This window comes from Sus scrofa, chromosome 18, assembly GCF_000003025.6.
Source record: "Sus scrofa isolate TJ Tabasco breed Duroc chromosome 18, Sscrofa11.1, whole genome shotgun sequence".
NCBI lineage: Eukaryota > Metazoa > Chordata > Mammalia > Artiodactyla > Suidae > Sus > Sus scrofa.
The window spans coordinates 32,413,144-32,432,193 of record NC_010460.4 but is presented as its reverse complement, the minus strand read 5'-3'; the positions used below and the strand labels follow the sequence as shown (position 1 = coordinate 32,432,193).

The 19,050-nt window shown below is 35.9% G+C and overlaps 1 long non-coding RNA gene across 1 annotated transcript in view; it reads left to right on the top strand.

Annotated features, from left to right (window-relative positions):
* LOC102164930 overlaps positions 1-19,050 on the top strand; it is a 365,941-nt gene that overhangs the window by 212,141 nt on the left and 134,750 nt on the right. The gene's annotated exons all lie outside the window — the stretch shown is intronic.

Below are 19,050 nucleotides of genomic sequence, written 5' to 3'. Positions count from 1 at the left end.
TTTTGCAGAGAGTAAATACAATAGAAATGGTATTATTTCTACTTATAAATAGAAATTATATTTCTATATATAGAAATTATATATATTTCTCTATATAAAAGAGAAAGTTTTGCAGGAGAGTAACATAATGCTTGACTGAGAAGTTGGCAATTAAGAGCAGTGTGTCTGCTGTGTAGGCAGATCCTCAAGGGAAACTGCTACCTTGGTGGTCTCAGCAAGGGGCAAGCATCTGGTTCTCAGTATTCCATGTTCAGGAAGTTATTTTTATATATAAGACTCTGGGGACTTGTCTGAAACTATCCAGTGTTACCCATTTATTAATTTATAGTGAGGAAGTTCATTTCCAGTGGTATAAATAATTACCTTTTCAATACCAGAGTACCTAGGAAACTGAGTTGTAAATCAGAGAGTCCCCTAATAAGCATAATGGTTGAGCCAAAGGACTTGCTTTTGCTTTATTATCTCTTTTTTAAAAAGTTTTTTGTTGTTGTTGTTGATTTTGGGTTTTTTTGTTTGTTTGTTTGTTTGTTTTAGGGCCGCACCTGGGCATATTTAAGTTCCCAGGCTGGGGGTCAAATCAAACTACAGCTAACAGCAATGACAGATCCTTAACCCACTGAGTGAAACCAGGGATCACACCTGCATCCTCATGGGTACTAGTCAGGTTCGTTACCACTGAGCCATGACAAAAACTCCCAAAAAGAATTCTCTTATGAAGGTGTTTCTCCCCTATCAGGCTGCTGAATATGTTGGAATTATTGTTCTTTACTTCTCGTTGTTGGTCACAAAGACTGTCATGACTTCCTGCTAGACTTGAATGAACCTAATGCAAAATTTTCAAGGTTATGTCTTACTGACCCAAATTTAATCCTTAGTCAAATAAAGGGATTGGTGGCTACCTTAGTTCCATCATCACCAACTTTATAAAACTATCTTCATCACTGTGCTCTCTCCAATGCGTGATGCTTAGGAGACCAGGGATCAGAAGACTATGGCTAGATGCCTACATTGTATGCTGGTGGGCTGAGAATGATTTTTATACTTTTAAGTGATTGAAAAAAAGCAAAAGAAGGATATTTCACAGCACATGAAAATTACATGAAGTTTAAATTTCTGTGTTCATAAATAAAATTTTATTGCAATACAGTCATTTATGGTAGAGTTGAATAGTTGCAGCAGAGACGATATGGTTTGCAAAGTCCAAATATATACTCTCTGGCTCTTGAGGAAAAAGTTTGTTGGTCCTTCAGTAGATAATTAATATTTAATGAATTAAAACATCTTTTGGAATGGGCTACACTTGTGAATGGCTAACTTCATTTAGATGTCAGTTCATGATTTTAATTATAGAGGATAGATGTTCTTATTTATAGTATCTGGAGGATATTATTTATGTTATTCCTTCATTTAATCATCACTGCACATTCATTATATGCTTCTGACATGAAATTATGGCTATTGTCCCAGCTAGAGAAATTAGGATGGTCAAGTAGAGGCTTAAATTTTATAGAGGTCATTGTCATAAAGGAAAATGTTCTCTTTGCAAATTACTCTAAGTGGGACTTTGAAAGGCAGCATTAGGCAAAATAGACCATAGGTTTGACTTAGTTTGTCTGCAGCTGCCAAATTCATGAATAAGTTATATAGATCTGTTGTGCTAACAATGCCTACTCCTTCATTTTTTCATTGGCTTGATTAGTGATAGGGATAACAGGAAATTGGAAACAATGAGGGATGTCTGAATCTCTGGTAGGGTGCAAGTACGTGAGTTAGGCCCGTAAATGCTCTGATAGAACCCCATCAACACAGAGAATCAGTTAACATGTGTTTAGTGTTCCTTGATGTAACTGGAATAGTTTACCCCTCCATTTGGTTTAATAAAGTCAAACTTTGACATTAAATCTTTATGCTTTGTCTTAGAAGACCAAATGCAAAATTAATTTAGGGAAAAATTCCAATCTTATGTTTATTCCCAGTCTCTAAACTCCTAGTCACCTAGTCTTTATTTCTTAGATATGAACTCTTTGAAAACACTTAAGTTTTCCAAATTAAAGACTTGGAAAGTTGGCTTTGTGACTGTGGACCATTCTTAACCCCATCTGATTTAGCTTCCTTAGAGCTACTGGACTGACTGACTTCCTTCTTCCCTTCCTTCCTCCCTCCCTCCTTTTTTTTCTTTCTTTTCTTTCTTTGTTTCCTTCTTTGTTTTCTTTCTTTCTTCCTTCTTTCTTTCTTTCTTCCTTCCTTCCTTCTTTCTTTCTTTCCCCAAACTAGGTCATAGTTTTCCTGCACTTAGAACTTTTCAATGGTTTCCCAATACTCTTGCAATAAAATAGAAGCTTTCAATCTTGGCCTGTAAGGTGCAGCGTACCACCTGTCAGTCTTACATCACTCCTCACTCCCATGTTATTATCACCCTGGTCTTCTGAGAACATGGCAAACTCTTTCGAACATCAGTGCCTTGATACATCTTGCTTCATCTTCCTGAAATACTCTTAATCCTACACATTACTGCTGCTTTCATTATTTAGGTCAGAGCTTAAAACCATCCTTTCATGGATGCCTTTCCTTCACTCTACTTAAAGTAGATGGCGGAGTTTTTCTCTCCCTGTTGTCAGAGAAAATTTCATTGACAAGTTAAACAGGCAAAGGAGACTTATTTAAGACCCCTATTGCAGTAGAGGAGAGAGATTGAACTCAACTCCACTGAAACAAAAAGCAGGATAGTGTTTGGGGGTGAGTTAATGGAAAACTACTAGAAGAAATGCAGCAAGCTAAGTTGTCAGGCCAGCTGTGTTCACTAACTGGTGAAATAGGCTCCTACCCTCCCACAGAGGTAAGGAGAAAGGGTCCTTGTCTTTCTTTCTTGATGATTACACTTCAAAGAGATGGCCCAGGTCCTTGACAAAGACATTCTGGGGCTGTAAAACTGGCCAGAAGTTGGAAGAAGATTTACACCTCAAAGGGGAAGAGAGCTTTGGCAGTTGCAAGTTTTCTATAGTAAATCCTCTAAAGAAAGGGAATTCAGGGGACTATGATCAGGAAGAAACCTGTCTAAAACTTGGTTAAGCTGAGGGAATGTTAAGACGATTATTGGTCACCAATATGCTTTATGAGAGCATTCCAGTTTTTTTCTTCATAACATTTATAAAAATAGTAATTAGTGTTTATTGAATTTTTTCTTCTGTATGCTTCACTAAAGAGGCATGAAATCAGAGACTTTGTTATATCCTCAATCCCTAGGACAGTGCCTACAATACAGTAAGTACTCAACAAATGTTACTAACTGTTTAAGTGAATGAGTGTAGGCACAGAGTTGAGTGGGGTTCTTGTGGAGATATTCTGAGCATATGATATTAACAACTGGATCAGTGGCTAGACTTCTTACTCTGTAAGCCTATGTATATCCATAGAACGGAAACACTGAAAATATGAATTAGTGACTACTAATTTAAGCTTGCTTAAATGAAAACCAGTGAATAAGTATTAAATCACATGTAACAGAAAGAGTGATACAACAGAACATTTAATTAGTTCATATCATTCCTTTGTGTGCTGCTTCATATTCTTCCATGTCAGACCTACTGCTAAAGTGAGACCTTGTAATTTTCATACCCATGGTAAACATGTCCATTCCAAACTCAGAGAATATTAATATAATCAAATCCAGTTAAGAAACACAATTGTATACAATTGTAAGAAATACAATTAAGAAAGTTTTACTCTATAAGAATTTTTTAATATTAAAGGCAAGACCCCTAAAAATCTTAGATTAATTCCAGATTTATAAAATCACCAAGGCAGCAGTGTGACTGTCATAATTAACTAAATCACAACTTCCAAGTTGTAATATATTCATTTTATGCAAATGCATCAGTAAAGAGCAAAATGCTATGGTACTGGAAAATCATGTTTTTCATGAAAAACAAGGATGACTCATTAGGCATGCATCCTACAAAGTCTGTTTTCTCTTCAGAGAGCCAAGAAAATATAGATCAGATCTCATTTCTAAAATTTTATTTTATTAGAAACACTGGTTCTGGATGACTGGCTTTTGAAAGCTGAGATAATCAATCAGAAAATGATGACATCCTTTTCTCTAAGGTTAATTGTACTCTCCGTTGCCTTCAAAAGATCATGATTTTATGGTAATAAGGTAAAGCTAATATTCAGAAATTCAGATCACTTACAGTGAAGTTTTTAACAAGAAATGTAATGCCTATAAGCGTAATATTTTCTTTTAAATTAAATAACTTTCATGCATCATATTTTTTCCTTAAACATGGAGTATATTTGAGAAGTTAAACACAACCTTTAAGTTCTTAAAACATTTAATTCTAAAGAAAAGTTGGAGTCACATAATTGCTTAAGAATATGCAAAGTGATTTACTCTACTGGAAAACATAGAAAATTTTATGAGATATATTCAATCATGTTTTCAACCTGTAAAGATTTTTTTCCCTAAACATCCAAACACAAATTAGTGCCCTAAGTCTAGACTCTATTCTTTTTTCTTTCTTTATACAAACTTGCTAGTAGATCTTGTCATCTTCCTTAGTTTGGAAAACATCTAGGCATTTATTTTTTTTAATGTCCCTATCAGATAAAAATCATATCATTAGTCAGGCACATCAAATCAGATAAAAATATGAAGAATAAGAAATCTGGCACTAGGGAGTAAAGCTGCTTGTTCTGCAGAGTTTCCTTAGGATGCGGTATTACAGTTTGAGCTGAGTGGATGGAATGTCTGGGAAGTTAGGTAGCAGGCACTCTGTGGAAATCAGAGTAGGCAAATGGTATACAAAAAAGAAAGGTGGTAGGTGTGGGATGCAGCAGGCAAGGTGTAGAGTCAGGGACCTACTGATGGTCACTGGTAATGAGGTCAGGATTTTCACCCACATTCAACAAATGTATATGAAACACTTCGAAAGGTATTGAATTCTCCATATGCTCTACATCTGAGTAATTCTCAGAGGTTCAATTATATCTTATGCTGGTCATCCCAGATGTCTGACTTAAATGTTCTCTGCGCTAGCCTAGCCTCTGCAACTGTTTACTTGACATCTTCTCTTAAATATATCATATACTTGTCAAATTGTGGTAGCAGAGCTCTTGACTTCTTCCCACTCCACCCTCCCCATGTTGTATCCATCTGTTCCTTCCACTACCACAACACATCTTCTACATTCCAAATAGTTTCTCAAGCCCAAGATTCATCCTGGATTCCTTACTCTTGCAGTGCTTACATTCAGGTCTTCAGTACATTCTCTGAAGTAAATGGCAAGAATACATCTTGGATCTGCCTTCTTTGCTCCATCTCTTTTGCCTTCATCTTGGTCCAAGTCTTCACCATCTCTCACTTGGGATCACTTAAATAACCTATTAAATCTTTCCACATGCTAATCCATTACCCATACAAAAGTGATCTTTTCAAAATCCAAATTGGGTAGTATCACTTACTTGCTTATAATGCTGCAATGGTCTTCTATTGTACTTTGAATAAAATCTAAATTTTTACCACAGTTTCTAAAACTGTATACCTCCCTATCTCATTCTAGGCCATGTCCTCTTTACGAATGCATCCACACTCACCGGTCTTTTTATTATTTTATTTTCTACTATTTTTTTCTTTTTAGGGCCATACCCATGCAACATATGGATGTTCCCAGTCTAGGGGTGCAGTCAGAGCTGTAGCCGCTAGCCTACACCATAGCTCATGGCAATGCCAGATCATTAACCCATGGAGCAAGGACACGTATAAAACCTGCATCTTCATGGGTGCTAGTCAGATTCATTTCCGCTGAGCCATGATGGGAACTCTGGCTGTCCTTTTTAAATTATGTAGAGTCTCTGTACATACTCTTTCTTCTTTTGAGATGTTCCCCTACCACAAATGGATATACACATTTTACATCAATTTCTCTTCCTTCAAATCGCATCTTTTAATTTATCCTCTCAGCGAGACTTGCTTTGATTATCCTACCTAAAGAACTCCTAGCTCTGTAATTTACTATTTCTGCCTTTTAAAAATCTTAGTAATTATTATAACTTGAAATAATTCATTTTTAAAAAATCCCTTGTAGAATGTAACCTCAAAGGCAGAGACTTTGTTGATCTTGTTCACCATTCTATCTTTAGTGCCTAGCATAGGGTCTGGCACATACGAGATACTTGATGAATATCTTATGAATAAACAACTCTTGAGGACACAGAGAAGAATAAGAAAAGGCCCCAGTCCTCAAGCCATTACTGGTAGGTGAGATAGTACTCCTAGGGAAATAGCCCACCCACACTTCGCTAGTTCTGAATGCAGGCTTACACGAAGTTCTGTGGATGTCAAAGGAAGTTAAAGTTTACAGAGGGAGGGGGTATATGGAGAAGTTAGGAAACGATTAACTAATATTTTAACAGAGAAATTAAAGAATTTCTCTTTGACTAAGATTCAGTCTTTAAGAAGAATATGAGTGATTTCCTGCCCTTCACCTCTGCCCACTCCTCCCAAGGTCCTAGAAATATATGTGTGTAGGAAATAAAATCTATAGGGATGGACACCCAGGCAAGTCACTGCAAGTTAGATATCTCCTATAAACTTTCTCTAATCCTCTTTGTCTTTAAAACCTTTCCTAATTAGTAGGCAACCATTATTTCTAAGTTAATTAATTTATTCCCTTTGAAAATTTCATGTTTGGTTGTCCTTCCTGTCTCAGAAAGAACATCCATTCAAGCTTTTTTCATGCCCAGTAATTTTGGACTCATTTTTTCCTCTGCTTAGAATATCAGGTATAAAAGCTTGAACAATCTCTGCTAAGAGAGTTTGTCTTCTATTTGTTGTGTTTCCCTTACTCTGACACCTTTGTAAGGCATACTTATTAATGATGTTGACTTTTCAACTATTTCATCTGTTGATGAGCTAATACCTGACTGTATAAGATAAGGTAATGCTAATTTCTGTGACAACTAAACCTTAAACTTAGAGTTTTAATGTAATGTGTTGAAACATTTTATTTCTCACCAACTTAACAGCTCTTCATGACTGTTCCTCCATGTGGTAATTCTGGAACCCAAACTCCTTCCACCTTGTGGCTTTGACATCCTATGGGAGCTCTTAAGTCAAAAGACGAAGATTTTGTGGAGAGTTAACATTTGCTTTTTAAAAACTCTGGCATGAAGGTGACAAACATTGGGAGTTCCTGTCGTGGCTCAGTGGTTAACGAATCCGACTGGGAACCATGAGGTTGCAGGTTTGATCCCTGGCCTTGCTTAGTGGGTTAAGGATCCCCCGTTGCTATGGCTGTGGTGTAGGGCAGTGGCTACATCTCTGATTTGACCCCTAGCCTGGGAACCTCCATATGCCGTGAGAGTGGCCCAAGAAATGGCAAAAAGACAAAAAAAAAAAAAGGCAAACATTGTATCTGCCCAAATACACTGATAAGAACAAAACACAAGGTCCTTGGATACAAGGGGTGTCTGGGAAATGTAGTTTCTGCGTGAGTTAAATAACTCACAGTACTGAATCCTCCACATGCAAAGGAAACGTAGTATTTTGTTGGATACTAGCCATCTATGCCACATTGATAAATAATATAATGAAAATGTATAATTCCTTCCTTCAGTCTGATCTCTTCGTAACAAAATTATCCATATTAAGTTTCTTTTATCAAATGTTAATAATCCATTTTATTACCAGTTCCCCAATAACTTGATTATGTCTTTTTTATCTCTCATATCATTTCTTTACAAGACTAATTAGTACGTTGCTTTTTTTTCAAAGGCATCGTGGCAAGGAATGGTAGGCAGATTGGTTGGTTCCGCTTTTGGCACAGATAAAGATAAAGTGCTCACTTTTAATGAATAATGCATTAGGTACATCAGAACCATTTTAGCTCACTTCCTCTAGGTGAAATAGGCCAACTGAGTAAGAATACACACTGTTAGGACATTCTTTTCTGAAAGAAAACCCCTGCAGTGTTTTTTTGTACTGCCTTCCAATTACACGGGCATTTTACCCTAAGTATCTATATATGTACCCATGGAGTTCTTATGTCTTTCTGTGATCTCTTAGAAAGTTATTGAATCAGTTCAAGTATCACATGTTCATTTTGATGAAATGTATATTACCATTAACTTTTTGAATTATATTTGTGTTACACTCAAATCTAATGAAATTTTAAGTAAAAGTCTCATGATTTTATGTGCCAATTTAAGTATAAAATGAAAGGAAAAGTATAAGATAGATGACATTTGGATCACCATTATTTTCAGATGTGATGTAGACAATGGGAAATAATAAATATTTCACAAATGACAACATTATGTTTTTCTGGTCTCAAATTTCTTATCTCACATAGTTAAAAAAAAAAGGAATAATGCAATCTCTTTCGCAATATCAGAGAAGAAAATGTGATTGCTATTCTTCTACCTTTAAATATCATTAGTATAACCGAATACTTTACATCAATGTGTTCTTTCAGAGATGCTAGTCATTTGCTAAATTCCTAAAATATTTTATTCCCAAATTCTTTGGATGCATACATATTATCAAATCATTTTGAAAGCTGCAAAGTGTAATGCAAAACGTGAGCAATCACTTTCATCCTCTGCTCTGCCCTACCCCCCCCAAAACACAAACTAATCTTAACTTGATGTTTGAGATATAAAGAGCTTTGTATGATTTCCTGAAAAAAACGATATAGTTTTAGAGTCCCAGTGCATGGCACTTATGGTTAAGATTACCTCCTAATAGCATTTTAAATTCCACTGAATAAATATGCTAGGATGAGATGATGACTCCACTTTTTCTGAATTGGTCATCTGGTCCTAGATGGTAAATAAGCAGAAACATGTAGTCTGAGGGTTTGCTTCTTTGTTTCCTGACATCAGCACTTTAAAGATTCTTGGCTAAATTTCCTTCACTGCTATTACCAATGAGCTTGATGAGCTTGAATCTAGCAGGGTGGCTACTGTCAGGGGAGCAGTTTGGCTGTTTAAAGTTACATAAAATAAAACCTGTTTTGGCAATAGAAAGGGATGCGATTGCTCAACAGTAAGCTTGCTTAAGCCTGAACAGACAGAAGGAAAGTAGAGCAGAGTGATACACAGATGATGATAAGCAACAGTTAGAGTCAATGATGGGTGGTCTGATCTGAGGAGAATTAAGGAAGCTATTTGCATCAGATGTTGGAACAGTTAAGCCATGCTTGAAATCAGCAAATGTTATTGGAAGCTGCTTTAAATAATGTGATGCAATACAGATATTTTATGTATTTGCAAAGCCAGATGGGATAAGGAGTAAGAATTTTAGAGGAACAAACTAGCTAGAAATACTTTCATAGATGCCCCTATGAACTAATGCATTATGGAGAAGTGAGCTAAGGGGCTTAGAAAAGGAGAAATATCATGAATATTAAACAGAAATATCAAATTTCATAAGGAGTTTTCAGTTTATGTGTGTGCCTTTTATTGTCTACACTAAAGCAGAACACATTTCTCATCCTTGTAAGATGAGAGGAAGCTAATGTATATGTGTGTTTATGTGTATGTGTGACTGTGTGTATCTATCTCTCTTTATATAGATATAGATAGATAAATATCAGAACTGAATCACTTTCATCACTCTAGATATTTTATTTAAATAACTTGACTTAAACATACATAATCTCTCAAAGTTGCAAGTTCATATTTATTTTATTTTATTTAATCTCTTTGCTTTTTTCAGGCTTACACCCGTGGCATATGGAAGTTCCCAGGCTAGGGGTCAAATCGGAGCTACACCAGCCTACACCAGAGCCAGAGCAATGCCAGATCCTTAATCCAGTGAGCAAGGCCAGAGATCAAACTTGCATCCTCACGGATACTAGTTGGATTCATTTCCACTGTACCACAATGGGAACTCCCCAAGTTCATTTTAAAGAATAATTTCACAATAATTTTAGCTTTATAGAAGAGTTGCAAAGATAGCATAGCATGTTTCTGTATACACTTCACCCTGCTTCCTCTAATGTTAACTTCTTAAATAACCTCTACATTTTTCAAATTTAAGAAATGAATATTAGTATAATACAGTTAACTAAACTATAGTCTTTATTCAAATTTTCACTGTTCTTTTATCATTATTTTTTCTCAGTACCTGGGATACCACATTACATTTAGGCATTCTCCTTGGTCTCTTCTGACCTGTGATTATTTCTTGGTCTTTCCTTATCTTTCATGACCTTGATACCCTTGTATCTAGTACACGTACTGGTCAAGTATTTTGCGGAATGCCCCTCCATTTGTATTTGCCTGATGTTTTCTCATGAGCAGATTGAAGCGGAGAGTTTGAAGAATACCACAGAGGTATTAGGGGCATATGCTATGAAAATAACTTACTACTTGGTTGAGTTGATGTGTGCTAGGTTTCTCCACTGAAATTTGCAATTACATATCTACTTTAAAATCTCTGTGTTTTTTAATGCAGGGGTTACCTATAGGATACAGTAATTATCATTGAGCTACCTTGAATTATTAGTCATGTTAGGTGAATAGGAAGAGATTAATTTCAATGACATTGACAAAAGCACATAATGTGGAGAAAATATCCTTTGCCTCCTGAACATTATAAATAATAGAATATGTAGAAAATCCCCAATTAGCTTAAATGCTACCTAGAAATCATCTTTTTTGACACATTGCCTTTTTCTTTATAGCAATATTAAGAAATGGGAAATGAGTCTTTTATTACTCTCTTAACTTTTTGAACTTTGGCTCTTTTTTTTTTTTTTTCTCTTTTAAACACATAACCATTTAATCAGTTCATTTTGGCAACATAAACAAGCTGATAACATTTGTCCTTTAATCTGTCTCTTATTTTGGTATATGTAGACAGACTCTTTTTATTGTTTCTTGAGACCATAAAGAGAAAAGCAAGGATATTGTAAATGTGCAGAGGCATGCCAGTCAGATTACCAAGATAAAAACAGAAAAGAAGGAAAAAAGTATAAACATACTTGACAATGAAGAAGAAAAAAACATTACACTGACACACAGGTAACTTTCTTTATTAACTTCCATGGTTTAAACAGTTTCACAGTGTGCTTGGGTAATACGAAGCATTAATAATATGAAGCTTTTGAAGTTCTCATTATGGCACAGTGGAAACAAATCCAACTATTATCCATGAGGATGTGGGTTCTATCCCTGGCCTCGCTCAGTGGGTCAGGGATCTGGCGTTGCTGTGAGCTGTGGTGTAGGCTGCAGACATGGCTTGGATCCTGCATTGCTGTGACTGTGGCATAGGCCAACAGCTGTAGCTCTGATTCGACCCCTAGCCTGGGAACTTCCATATGTCGTGGATGCGGCCCTAAAAAGCAAAAAAATAAAAAGTAAGTTAAGTTTTGGTTTTAGGCAATTTCCTCTTCCCGCCTTTTTTTCTTTTTCTTCTAAACTTGTAAAGGTAACCAAGGCTTGGTCTCTGGGCTTATCTGAGGGGAACTTATAGACAGCTAAGAGACTTTAGGAAGAAAAACTCTCCTCAAAGTAGATCAAAAGAAACATATGACTGGGGGGAAATGAAAATGAATAAAAGCAAGTAATTTTAAAAGCTTCGAGGAAAGTGTGCATCAGAATTACTTTTTCATTTGTCCAAAAATCTCACCTAGTTTCAAACGCCACTAGTTAGCAACTGACAATTCAGGATCCACTTTATCCACAAGGAGGGCAGCATGCCAGATGCTCACTGTTCTCAGAAGTTAGTCCCACTGTGAGAGGCAAAGGAGTGAGGAGGAAGACGATTAGCCCTTCTAGACTATTGGCTGAATTCCTAGCAATGGTGTAAGTCAAATACCATCTTGTGTTTCTGGAGTAATTTTACGGGGTTAAAAATATTCCACACAGATGATATTTTATTTTTATTTATTCTCTCATCATCACCTACATTCTTATGAGATACTGATACTAATGTGGAAATTACAAAAAATAGTATTAGCTACTGATCACTAATATATGATTATAAACACAGATTTTCTGATCAGAAGGCTCTCTTTACACTGTGGGGTTTAACTTAATGAAACTGTAGCAAAGTTATTTATGAAGACCCTCTGTTTCTCAGGTTTAAGAGTTTTAATCCTGATTTAGCGCTTATTTCTCTTGATCAAGTTTATTTTTGGACTTATTTCCACTTTTTGGAAGAAACATGTAAAAGCTGGTACTCTGAAGCATAAACAATCAGAAAGAAAGAGAAAGTGAGAGGGGAAGGAGAGAGGAAAAGAATAAAAAATTGCTTCCCTCTTTCCAAGAACTGGAAATTTAGGGAATTAAGACTATTAAAATATTTGATCTCCACCTTCTAATCTGCCCTCTCCTTTGCCCACCTATTGACAAATCTATTGAAGTTAGGCACACAGCTTGAGCCTTTGCTGTACTAATTCAAAGTTTGGATTTTTTAAAGTTCCATGGAATTGGCAAAATGTTGTAAATCAAGTATACTTTAAGAAAAGGAAGAAAAAAAAGTTCCATGGAGAGGAAGGATCTCTAGGGACCTCTGAAAGGCACAGTACTTACTTAAAGAGAAAGATAAGCAGGGAGATAGTTGGAGGTGAGAATAGTATCTGTACTTGGATCCCAGCCTAACACACTGTGTCTTACGGAGAGGAAATTACATTTGAGAATTAAAAAGAAGAGCCGATTTACTAAAATCACATCAAGATAGAGAAAGCATAAGGCAATAAACCTTACTTGTTACATCACAAATATTTATTTCAAGATAGGAGAAGGGGTACTGTTTGAGGACATGACAGATGTCTGAACAGGAAGCTATGCTTATCTACATTTGAAATTGAGAGACAATGGAACAGAGCAAGGAGCTTAGGCACAAATCATCATATTTTTGGCTCTGGCATCAGGATCTTTAATGGCAGACATGGCTCCAGGAAGTAGGAGAGACTGAAAATATTCCCTGTCTGTAGTTGCTAAGAACACAGGTGAGACATGGCTTCTGGAATTACTTAGAAGGGATTTGAGAGGCCTGGGTTTTGTTAATCAAGCAAATAGGAGCAGCACTAGAAAAATATTATTTTTGCCAATGTTGTTGTGACCCTATTTTATGGTCCATGACCTGTGCAAACAAAGGGCCTAAGACACTTAGTTTACGTGCAGTTTTGAATTCTTCATTGTATTCACAAACAGTGCAGATTCTACCTGTTGGGAGTTAGAGACTGAAGTTCAGTTCACAAAGATGCATGACACAGTAGCTGACTTTAGACTTTATGCATTTAGAGAAAACAATTAACAGTAGTTCTCTTCAAGGGATCTGGGAGTTTAAAAGTTATAGGTGTAAATGTATATGACCCAGATTTTCTTCTCTCTCACAAATTAGTTTTTTTTTTTGTAGTAAATCAGATTTAGTTGTTATGGCAAGAAGGAAGGAAGGAAAGGGAGGAGAGAGGGAAGGATGGAGGATCAGCTTAGTTGTTTGGTTGACCTGCTTAATTCATTTTGGACCACCTCAAAATTTTTTAAACAGATTTGACAGGTAAGTCAAAGGAGTAAAACCACTTTGTTAGTCCAAATGCCCCAGAGGATATGACTTTAAATCCCTAGTGTGAATGGTAGAGTTTGGCTATATGTAAGAGCTGGGTATGGTTAGGGAGCATCCTTAGAGTCTGGTATGGCGAAAAAAAAAAAAAAAAAATCTAAACCCTCAAGTTCTGCTAGTTCTTAGGTAATACTAAAGAATGAGACCTAGAGCAGGAGATACTTACTTTAGCAGGATTTACAGACATCTAGTGTCAAGTCTTAGACTGAGTAACTAGTGGTGAGCTAAATTGATATACATAATAAACAGAGGGGGTCTGAAAGAAGAGAGTCTTCTAGAAGAGAGAAGTCTAAGTAGTATCTAATTGTCTGTATTAAAATGTTAAAAAGCCAAATTTAGTAAAACAAAAAATTCTCCAAGTTTGGTCCTCTAGACTTGTGGTGCTAGACATAATTACCTTGAGTGAGTGGACTGGGAAAAATCAGAGAAAGGGCTAAACCCATATCTAGGCCTTCACTGAGCTGAAGGAAGAGAATGGCTACAAGATAGAAGTCTTAGAATCCATAAGAAACTGAGGAAATTCATAGCTAGAAGTGGCCATGAAATTTTAGGTTCTAGAAATTATCAGAAATATAGGAAAGGCATTACATTTAACCTCGAATTTTACTTAAGCCTCAAGGGCAGGATGACTTCAACTGCCTGTTTGGTCTTTCAAGCAGCACATCACTGGCTGTAGCAGAACCAAATGGGCAGCCAACAGCCCAGTGAGGTGGTAGCCATTTGGGCCCTGCTGCTAATAATTTAACTGCAATACAGATGACATTAGGGATTTAGCCAGGGATCTCAGTTTGAAACATTTCCTGATTTTATGTCAATCAGAATATTTTCCTAACAGCGTTTTAGTCTCAGACAAAAGAAGGAGCAATAACAGTGTGCACCCTGTGACTACTGAGGGAAATCTAGGGTGACTGGTCTCACATGACATTTACTTTTATTTGTGAAGAGCAGTGAGATACCTTGGTTATAAAGATAAATGAGATCAGCCACCATGAATCATTTATATCTCGTTACATTTTTTTTAACAAGCCACATGGACCTGTTAAACCTGGAATTTAAATAAAACTGCAGGAAAATAATTATCTTAAGGTGAATCGCTTAAGAGGGAATTGCAGTTTGACATGGGGACTGGGTGGTTTATGAGTGTAGAGTCATCAAAATATTCTGCCATGAACAAATGAAGTATTTAGCTGCCAGTTCTATTCTGTATTTGATATTACTGATCCTAACAAAGTTAATAAAAATTGAGCATTTATATACACCAAGCTGAAGAAAGATGCCTTTATCTTTCAGGCTGTGAGTTTAATTGACCCTCTCCCATTTAATTCAGTCTAATGACAACAGGTTTGTTGGATGATGTCACATTCTTTGAAAGCTGCTTTATTATTCCTAATAGCATGCAACCTGCATTCTTCATCTTTAGAGGGCATTCCCAACAGTAAGTAATGCTTGCCTGTAAATTGGAATGCACCAGAGTCCTATTTAAAGGCCAGCCATACTGACAGACTGGCAGGATGGAAGGGGAGAATGTATGTTTTATGCTCATACAGCTTCTTGAGGAAATGGAGTATATACAGTCAAGTTATGATTATGGTTATTCTTATTTATTTGTCAAGTGCCAAGGAATACACTTGACAAACCAAAAAGAAAAAAAAAAAGAAAGAAAGAAAGATCAAAACAACATGCTTGTCTCATAGATGATGTTACTACAGGAAAAATAAAAGCTTCTATGAATCCTCATGACAGAGATAAACCATTATTTTTTTTATCAGTTGAGTATTTTGGCATGCAAAGCTTTTTCCCCCTTGAAATCATTGATTGTCTTTATCAGCTCAATATAGACTATAGTGGCTGTTTGCCTTCAAAGAGGATGCTTCCTATAAAAACTCCCAGAGTCACAAAACAGTATTGTTTATCCTCTCCTGGTTTTCATGAAAGACATAGCTCCGTCAAGGTATAACATGCCTGCCTTCTCACAGGTTGCTAAGACTCTCTCTCTCACTTAATTAGCTGGAGTATGCCCTGAAACGGTCTAATTATATCTGAATTTATTTAAACAAATACTTATATAGTGCTCTGCTATAAGCCTTTTATAAACATAACTAATTTCAACACTTATAATAATCCCTTTGAGTGGTACACTATCATTACCCTCACCTTATAGATGAGAAAACTAAGGCAGGTATTGCTGGGGATTTTCCAGGAATTAGTTTGATTAAAACTCAAGAAGTTTGATTCCCAAGTCTATATGTTTGAATATTATACTATGCTCAAAAGAAGTATGGAACATAAACTAAGTTTTTTCTTCTCAGTGATACACCATTCTTCAATTTCAAAATTCTACTTTCTTGTAAAGGTCCATTTTTTTTTTCCTTGACTTTATTTACTTCTATCACCAATTCTAAAAGCTAACTTTTGAATGTTAAGGGGATAGTGCATAAACATTAACACACATGCAGGATTATGGTCAGGTCTCCACTACTCAGCTGTTGCCAGGGGCCTGCAGGGACTGCAGAACGTGCTCTGACAGTCCACCCTTTCAACACATGTAATTCAAATTGTGCCTCATCAAAATTACAGATTACTGCATTCCAGGGACTCAGGTCACTCTGTAGTATTCAAAATCATGAATGTTAAATCCGTAAGTGCAAGATTTTCAGTCAGTGCTTAGGGCTAGTGGAGTGTTTCATTTTCTTAAAAGTTTTTTGGCCACCCCAACCCAAATGGAAACATGTGCTCCTTTCTTTTGTGTAATTCCACAATGGAATTTTTTTTTCTTAGAAGATATTACTCTTCAACCTCTTATGGATAGATGTGAAGTACATGTTTCCAAGTAAACTTATTCATCTACTTTTGTCTATTTCTCGTTCTATCTCCCCTCTCTTTCCCCCCACACTGTCTTGTTTGTTTGTTTTTATTTATGCACTGTATTTCTATTATCTTAGGCTGAGATTTCATGTTATCTTAACTCCAGATGTAATTTGGTGAATTTTCCCAATTAAAAATTAATTATTTTCACAGCTATGATTTTAGATTAAAAAGTCAGGAAGCAAACTTTTAAAATGCACAGATGTTAAAAGGCATTCATGTGGATTCTTGATTCTCATAGAACCAAAGTTACAAAACTGTGTATGAGAAGTGATTTCTGTTATATGCGGTCAATGATCAATTGCTTTTCAGAATTTCTAATTTCTTTACTTACTTTTCCATTCTCAATTTTCGTTTACTTCTAACAAAGATATTTTATTCCAGAAAGCATATGTTTTTAACAGTATTTTATAGAAAGGATTGCCTTACTATACATTTGTACTAAAGTTAGATTATTTGGGCTCTTGCTGCATTAGTTGCTGTTTATGTAGTGCTTTGGAAAATAGCTTCAGTGATTTCTTTTACTTTAATCTTTTCCTCTTTTAACTCTCTAAGGTAGTGAGCAGAATGAGAGTTATAAATTACCCTCCAGCAAGCCAGTAGTTCTCTAGCATGTGAATCACTCAGGAATGAATTTAAAATCCAAGTTACTGGGTCCAGCCTTGGAAAATCTGATTCAGCTGATTTAGTTTGGGACCCAGAAACTGGTGCTTGGATAACAACTCCAGTGACTCTGATTCCTTTGCTCCACAGAAAACACTTTACAGAACACTGCTGCACAGTGTTTGGTGCTGAGTCTCCTCCACAGTATTATTTCCTAAAGACTTTCCAATGTTTGAAATGCCAGTTGACAGGTACACTAAATGTCATGGGAGTAAGAAAAGAATCAGTTGGCTTAATTTGAAATTGTCTTTTGCCAAATGATCAGGAAATGACTATATCCAAATTGGTCCAGCCACTGTGGAAAGTAGTATGGAGGCTCCTCGAAGAACTAAGCATAGAATTATCATATGACACAGCAGTTCCACTCCTGGGTATGTATATGAAAAAACCCCAAAACACTACTTTGAAAAGTTACATGCATCTCAGTGTTCATAGAAGCATTATTTGCCATTGCCAAGATATGGAAGCAACCTAGGTGTCCATCAATAGATAAATTGATAAAGAAGATGTGATACACACACATGCACACACACAAAATGCAATACTACTCAGTCATAGAAAAACAGCATCTAGCCTTTTGCAGCAACATGGATGGACTTGGAGGGCATTATGCTAAGTGAAATAAGACAGAGACAGACAAATACTATATGTATTACTTATATGTGGAATCTAAAAAATACAACAAATTAGTGAATATAACAAAAAGAGAAGCAGATTCACAGATGTAGAGAACAAAAGTAGTAGTTACCATGGTGGGGAGCAATATAGGGGTGGGGAGCAATATAGGGATGGGGGAGTGAAAAGTACCAACTATTGGGTATAGGATAGGCTACAGAGATGTATTGTACAACATGGAAGAATATAGCCAATGTTTTGCAATAACTGTAAATGAAACTAACCTTTAAAAATTGTATAAAATTTTATATATAAAAAGATTACATCCATAGGTTTTTATCTCCTTCCCCATTTCTAAATGTAAGGGGAAAAGGTAGAGTAGTGAGAGAAAAGCATCTCTTCTTTTGAGTATCGGTATTGATAGTTCCCCTCCAAATATTCTTTGTGATGTTTGCATTTGAGAATTTATTAAATATTGTTAAACATGTAAGAAAGTTATGTTTTGTTTATGAAGTATTTCTTGAGAACACAACATATCCTGTCTTATTGCCTAAAATAAAGACACACTTGGGACCATTTTGATCCCTACGTCCCCAAATTACACAGTAATACATCTAACCACAACTCTAGAGAACTGAAGACATGACACGAACCTCCAAGTGAAGGTTTAATAGGAATTTAATTCAACCTACTGATAGCACTCATAATCTACAGTAGTTAATGTGATAGCAGTGACCTACATTAACAAGTGGAGGTTGTAAAGGGAGGACTAGGAAAGGAAAAATATGTTTTGTATCTGGCTTGTTCAGTGATTCAGTCTGGAGTCTTTTAACACTGATTTAGCTTTCTATCTTTGTTTCTCTATTTCCTTAGCAGTTAACTCTTTTCCTAGAATCCTTACTGGATTAAGAGTCAAAAATAATGAAATAAAATGTTGGTTTTAAACACATATAATTCTTAAGTGCAATTTTGACTTGATCACTTCAGTCATTATAAAATATTTATAAAACAATTTCATGATTTATTAATTGCTTTACAAAAATCCATGCCCTTCACCAAGAAATCTTTTTGTGATAAACATACATTAAAGCATTTTGTTATTTTAGCAACAGCAGACAGTTTTTGTTTGCAAAACAAAGACCAAACACCTGTTAGAACTGTAGGCCCAGGCCTGTCTAATTGGGTAGGTACTCCTGCAACTAATTACTTGGTGCTCTGCTGATTGCTGCCCAGCATGCTGGGTCTCAATTTAAATCAGTTGGTTAGGAAATCCTGTTGTAGGGATTCAAAACACTTGGCCATCACTGAACCTTACATAATTAATTGAATATTTTAAA